This window comes from Coptis chinensis, chromosome 7 (genome assembly GCF_015680905.1).
Source record: "Coptis chinensis isolate HL-2020 chromosome 7, ASM1568090v1, whole genome shotgun sequence".
NCBI lineage: Eukaryota > Viridiplantae > Streptophyta > Magnoliopsida > Ranunculales > Ranunculaceae > Coptis > Coptis chinensis.
In genome coordinates, this window is record NC_141462.1 from 32,504,108 (window position 1) to 32,511,597 (window position 7,490).

General features: G+C 37.0%; 1 long non-coding RNA gene across 1 annotated transcript; it reads left to right on the top strand.

Annotated features, from left to right (window-relative positions):
• Positions 1 to 1,072: 1,072 nt before the first annotated feature.
• On the top strand, positions 1,073 to 2,355 carry LOC147487162 (uncharacterized). Its single transcript, XR_015202699.1, has 3 exons — positions 1,073 to 1,114; positions 1,627 to 1,865; positions 1,977 to 2,355. It is a non-coding gene; the product is annotated as an uncharacterized LOC147487162 (long non-coding RNA).
• The last annotated feature ends 5,135 nt before the right edge of the window (positions 2,356 to 7,490 follow it).

Consider the following 7,490-nt stretch of genomic DNA (forward strand, 5'->3'; position numbering starts at 1 on the left):
CCGAGGCAATAACCGTCTTTGAATAATTTGGCGCATCGGTGGAACGGTAGCCGGGTCGTATGCAATCGGATGTTGAAAAGGAATAGGAGGGAGTAGTTCGATACCGCCAGGTTGACTTGGAACCGCACATTCGCGATGATCATCAGTAAGTGCATCGAGAACTTAGGCTCGTCGAGTATTCGTCATAACTTTTGTAGAACGTGATCGTCGGTTTTGCATAAGAACCGCAGACGGCGCCAATTATGTTTCGACCAGATATGATCAAAACATCAAGTGTTGATAAAAGAGACGAAGAACGTAGAAAAGTAATTAGAAAAATGATGGTGATCGGGGGAATGATGAGACTGTACCTTTCGGTTGCCTACGTACCCAAATTATCGGTGGAATCAAGTCTCAAGAACGTAGTTCTGAATGAAAAATAGTTTGGTATTTATATAGGTAGAGTAGAGAATCCTTGTAGCTCAAGTATTCTTGTAGCTTGAGTCATTGTGATAGAATATAACTCTCAACTGATAATTATCTCTTTTGATAAGAAATGAATTTGGACATAAATTAACGTACATTAGTGGCAAGCCATGTGGCTAAGGTTCAGCCTTAGACACATGAGTTAATAGGCCTGTACATCGATTCATGGTATTGCGAATTGGGCTTTAGCCCTGTCGATTAAACGAATAAAGTGGAGATTCCTACCAATGGACGTTCGCCACGTAGGTGGGGGTCAAAACACATGGCTGTTGATGATAGCCCTGTGTTCTTTTAATTTTTGTATTGTTGAGTTGTTTCCAAATTTTCTTCATTTAGGTTTTGGCCGGCTACCCTGGGGCTTAGACGACTCAAGATCGACAAACTTCTTCATGAGGAAAAACATATTAGGTGTTAGTAAGAAGGTTGGGAAAAGGTATTTCTTAGATTTTCTTTCACACCTTCTTCCTCTTCTAGCTAACATATTTTTGCTGAGTTAATATGTACTGTTCCACTATTTCTAGCTTATGTTTAGAACCTGTATGTGAAGTTCTTACGCACACCTGTTTTTTTTTATCCATTTGTTATGATATGCGTAATTTTTATCTGTATGGAATATGGAATGGAGAGGATAAGTGGCACCAGAGATTGGGTAATCTCTACTCTCCATCTGTGTCGATTTGTTGTTTCGTACCATTAATTAATTTTTTTGTCCAGACAACTACTTATGTATACAATGGTCACGCCTAACTCTGTTTTTAGTCTTTGCTTATTGTTATGGATTTCATACTTTAGTATGCCTTTTCTGTGGTCCTACTATCTATAAGTGCATTCTTTGGAAAATGAAATTGGTTTTGGCTCAAGACTATGAGAGACCAGAAAGGGGAGCCAAGTGTGCTCTCCCAGTTTTGGGGTTTTTGTTTAGCTATTCATGAATAGCAATATTATTTATTACTGCCAATGTCATGATATTCCGCAGGATTATTGTATTTATGCATTCAGATATTACAGCTATTCATTTTCTTGAGCAGGATCTGTACGTAATAATATTTGATCAGTAATATAATATTCCTTCTTCATTTTCTTGGGTAAGAATCAAGCGTGAATCCAACAATTAATTTAGTGGTGGTGTCGTTCATTTCAATCATTTTTGAGGTCTTACAGAAGAATGCAATGCTTGGAGGTGTGTTAACTGGGGCAATTGTATCTGCAGGCACAAATAGTAGCAGAGACAAAGTTGTTATGGATGCCATTGCAGGAGGTGCCATTGCTACTGCTGCGGAGATCCTTAACTAGCAAGGGTTTGAAACTTGAGAACATTTTGATTAATTTTAAGGATTAGGAGGTTAAACTTTGGACAAAGTCGGCAATTTATCATTCCAACAGAGGCGTATACGCTTAATGTATGTATGTTAAAGTTTGGATTGATTTGCCTACTTCGAAAGAACAATGTTTATGATTGAACTTTAATTTTTATCATTTGTTAACAAGATTACGCATAACCGTGGTTGCAGGTCTGCACAACACCGTATAGAGCTCCTGAATTGCTCCTAGATTTCAAAGATTATATGATAGTGACTGATATGTGGTCTGTTGGGTGCATATTCGGTAAGAAGTTTAATACGAAAGCAATATTTTTGTTAAAAGAGCACCAGTTGGTATTAAACTAGATGATTTGAATCAATTATTGTGTGAATTCATGAATCTAGGTGAACTGGTTAGTGGAGATACACTCTTCGAAGCACATAGTGTTGAGGCTCAGTTTAAGAAAATTTACATTGATTAACTTTCCATTTTCTCCTTATTCCTTTTAAAACTTTTTGAAACTGCCCCCAATCTTACTGAAATATCTGTCATATCGAAGGTTATTGGGAACTCCAGTTGGCAATCTATGGCTAGAGACAAACAAGGCCATTATAGCTTCAAGTGATATTATTATCGCACCAGAATTGTCATCACACTTTCCTCTACTTGATGGCATTGGGTATGCACCTTTTACAATGTCTATTCTTATACCTATAGTGTCATATAGGTTTAAAATGGCAGGCTAGATTTGCTGGAGATGATGCCCCAAGTGTGAAGTGCTCAATTTTGATTTGTTGATCTTGCAGCATAGATACCTACATAACCCTCAAGCCTTTAGAAGAAGGCAGGTCAATACCATCAAGTGAATCAAAGCTGAATAGCTTTGTCGTCATTGCTTTAGTAGCTCATATCTTAACATTATGTTATTATACAATTTACTAAGAGTGATAACAAAAAGTGTTATTGCTTTCTTAGTGTCCCTTCTTTTGTGCATATACATGCCAGTTCTTTACAGAAACTTAATTTAAATTAGGTTGATAATAATTGCAACTCTTATTGTTTTTGAGTGTGTCAGCTGGTAGCTAGCTGCTTTTAGTTCCAACTATCTACTAAAATACATTTGCTAATAAAAAAACAAAATGTATGTATAAGCAATCTAAGCAAAATTCTATACATTTTGTTATGAATTTGTTGTTGTATCCCTATAATCATTGGATTTCAGTTTACGATGATTGAAGTTGCGCGTTTTAACCAAAGCATGAGTTGTTCAATCGGGCATTTCATGTTGCCATAGTTCTCTTCGCACAATGTTCAAGACTTACCGGACTCGAGCTTATGCAGTGTTATTTGGAGATAATGGATTTAGTCCATTCTGTGAGTTTGAGTGAAGCCTCTAAAGTAGCATTGATTAATTAATGCCTAATCGACATCTAGGTGCAAATGGATTTCGAATCGCTAATTGATTTCAAACTTCCATCGTTTTGGATTAATGTCTTTTTCCTCGACAGGGTTGTAGATTTGGATGTGGATGAGTTGGTGAATCGGTTGCATTAAGAAAGAGGAGAAAATACGCACATTAAATCCTACTCCCACCTAACACAATCATCGTGGAGGACTACTCAAATCACCGTGAATATTTCCTTATCGAATTTTAATTTTTGATAACCGAACTCCCGGGATTCTTTTGGGTGTTTTTTTCATTATTTTTATTTTTGTGTATGTTTCTCAAATCTGTGGAGGTCAGTTGTTTTGGTTAGGATTTATGTTGTTTTTAGGTGAACATTGTTGAAGTGTGATTTATTGATATCTATGGGGTCAGTTTAGGTATTTGGTGATAGTGTAGTGGTGAAGGCTTTCAACATGTTCATAGCTAGTTGTTAGTCTGTGTCGGATATCGAAGTGGTTTTGTTAGTTGTTCATTTTTTATGGGAAGGAGTTTCTTAGAAAAAATTAACATGGTTAAGAAGGAATTTAGAAACTAAGATCGTAAGTTTATTCTAGGGGTACCGTTGGCCTTGAGAAATATGTCCGAGTCCGTGACCGGAGGCAATCCTCCAATCGCTTCATTTTTGAAGCCCGAACGCGTTCCAAGGGGCTGTAAAAAGCTATTAACAAGAGAATTCTATCTGTATTGAATAGTTGGGAATCAAGTAAGGTGGACTTGGGCATGTTATGTGCTCTTCTTGCTCCCATTTGCAGTGGTCCCCCAGAGCAACCGCAAGCTTTTTACGCCTCTGATGCTCTCCTGTGGCGATATGTTGGTGAAGGTAGTTCAGTGGTTAAGAAAGTAGATGCCATGATATATATCGAATTGCTTAGAGCAGTTTACCTTCCTTCTCAGTCGACCCATAGAACGTCGGAATTTTATGGAGAAGTTGATGTTTCAACAGTTTCTTTTCCCAAGTTCCTGTAGATGTTTGATAATCCGGATTGTGGATTTGGGATCATTGACACCCTGGTGAATCTTGAAATTGGAGACACAATCCATTACTGCAACTTTTCTTGCTCTGTGTGCCACTACCTTATTACTGGGTCCTGCTTCAAGGAAACAAAATCTCACTTCAATCTATGTAGTAAATGCTACAGTGAAGGGAAGGTGCCGTCTGCCATCAAGTCGGTTGGGTGTAGCTTCAAAGAGTATGGGAATGAGGCTGAAGAAATTAAAGATAAGTGCACTATCTTAAATTTGCATTCTAGAAGTTCTAAATCGGGGAGTTTCATAAATACCCTGTGTATTAACCTACCAATTTATTCAACTGTGTAGTGTGCATTATAAATTTTTGTTTTGTTTGATCGTCACTTGTGCCCTTCTGTAAGAGGTATATCCTTGGAATAATATGTTATGTAGTCCCATCTTTTTATTGATGGCTCCAATATAGCTTCATCATTAGCAGTTCTGTTTGAAAATCAATGTAATATTCTGTGTGTCACGCTATTCAGTTATTAAATTAGATTTGCTTGAGCTTCTGTAAAACTTTTTAGACGTAGAGCCTCTGCTCCTAAAAGATGCCTAGATCCTTCCGGGCAGCCTAGAACCTTGACACTAAATTCATGACATGGAAACACTAAATTCTAGCACTGGTAGGCCTTATTTGGTCACCATGAACTAAGCCTATTTGCAGCCACTTAATTATAATGACTTTTGATCTTATTCGATCAGTAGCTCATTTAACAGCGCTTAGATTGCTCTTGGTTTACATTTACATGATTAATGGTTCAAGAACCAAGAAAATTGCCTCGCTACAAATCATTCCTTCTTAAGGACATTCTGTTAAAGTTTACTCGCTCGCATTCTATCTAATGGAAGGAACATTCAAGGACGTTCAAGTTCTTCATGCCTTTGCTAATCTTGTGTAATCATGTGTACATGTAGTACACTTTATTGGTTCGTTGATGTGGAGTCTGCCTTGATGCCTTCGCAAGGGTATCCTTGTTTGAGTCGTGTTCAAACTAGAGATGAAATTGTACCAGTTCAGTGCACTGAACCTCAGTTGGTTTCTAGCACCAACAAAAGATGCGTCTATTGGAAGAGGTTTCCCTTCTGCTATTAAAACTCACATGGAGAGCCAATGTAACGAGGGATAACTTATTGAAAACAATAACACATTTGCGAACTCTCAGTCTGAAGTCCCCCATCGGTGGGATAGAGTTAGCACACTGCAACTAGAGAGTGGGGCCTCTGCGCTACAGAACGAACCACATGTATGAACATTTATTCAGATACTCATATGTGAATCTCATTCATACTTGAATCTGTACATACCTTGCTTTATGCCTTTCTATAACTGTTTTTTATTTACTATACTTCATCTAAATCAATTAGCATGCTGTTAATCAAGAGTTCCTGGAGTTTCATATATTGTCACAACACGTGAGTAGAATCAGGTTTCCCGTTTAATTAGGTGGTCTAATAATTGTGAGTTCAAGACACAACACACGTACGTACACACTCTCCTATAACAATTTATTGTGTGCTTTCTCTCAAAATATGCTAGCTTCCAAACACTCCAATTTGAAAATTAATAAAAAATGGCAAAGTAAAATTATGTTTACACTTTTCGACAAGTTTTGTTTAACATCACGTGCATAGCACGTGCATCTTGCTAGCATGGACACTTCCTAGACTAGACAGTGCTTGCATAGCACGTGCATCTCAGTGCTAGACAAGAGGAGAGACTATCAAGAAGGGAACCATTGAGTTTATTCGAACCAAGATCAATGAATGAGGACTTCCACTAATTAGGTGCGAATTTTGTAAAAAAGTTATCAAGCCCCAAGTTTAGCCCAAAATTTTCTTTTCCTCCGGGCAGGAGTTGTTGTTAACCTTTTTATTGAAGTAAAGGCTGCAATATACGTGAAAGAAAGTGGATCCAAGCTAAGAGACTTAATGATAAGAGCCCAAAACTGTAGTTTTAACCCCTTAATAATCATACTGTTAGACCAATTATGTGAATAATAAGTAAGAGTTAACATTACGCGTTTTTATGCATTTCATTCAAAGTCCATTATGTGCGAGAAATGTACCACTTTAGCGAAATCTGAGGAGCAAAAGTTAGTAGAACTTCCGAAAGCCGTATCTTTGGACTCAGACCTCGGAATTGGGCATACCTTATGTCAAAACGACCGGCTCGGAAAGAGCTTTGCAATGGTCCAAGCCTTGACCCAATCAGAGGAGCAGAAGTGGACGAAAAGTCTGTGGAAGTCAACTGCAGCTGAAGAGGCCTTTTGGTGATTGAAAATGGGGTTTTGGGCACGATTCTCTGGCCCAAACCCCGGCTCAAAGCCCATGCACGAATTTTGGATCTGAATGTATAAGAACAAAAGCTTAAGTCTTTGTTAATGGTAGATAGATAATGGTAGATTAATTAGTAGGGGTTCATAGCTTAGAATAGAAAGTAGCCATTAAAATAGTTTCTAGATCTAGTTAGATTTAATTGTTTTTGATTAATTAGTTTCAAATCTAATTCATTTTATTAGATTAAACCTTTGAATCTTGTTCTTCATTTGATTAGATCAATAAAGTAGTATTATTCCATTTTAGTTTTGTCATTTCCAATTCTAGATCTAATTTCAATTCATGTCCTTAGTTCAATTTAGTCATTAAATTAGATTTCATTATTGTTTAATTAAATAAATTTCAATGCTTTATATTATGTTTAGTTTTAATATAAATGGAAATGATTGGAATGATTCAAGGCTAAACCTCCATTAGAGGGGTTGTGAAGCCTTGATGAAAGCTTGATTCGATTATCGTAGAGTCGTCTTAATTATTTTCTATTCCACTCTAGAAATGATTAGTTCACCATGAGAATGGGTTTAATTGTTCACATGCTAGTTATGAATTGGTAGAAATGCCATGTATAATTAGGGATTAGGAATAACCAATTGTTACGCAAAGCGGTTCAATTCGGATTCTGACGATTAAATGTCGTTAGTGGATTAAGTTGAGTTATGGTGGAATCAATCCCCTCTAACTCCTTATCATAGAATCAACGTAGCATTCCCTTAGTATTCGATAACCGACTAGTTGCATCTTGTGGGTAGTTGCATAAGTAGTATAATTCCCTTAAATAAAAACTCTCATAGACTTAAAAGCGACTAGTTAGATTAGAAAACATCCATGCTAGAGCACTAGAATTGGAGCGAACTTATCTACTCCACTATATCTCATAGGGATTGAGAGTAGAAAGATTTGATAAACTTATAGCATCATTAAGTTTAGT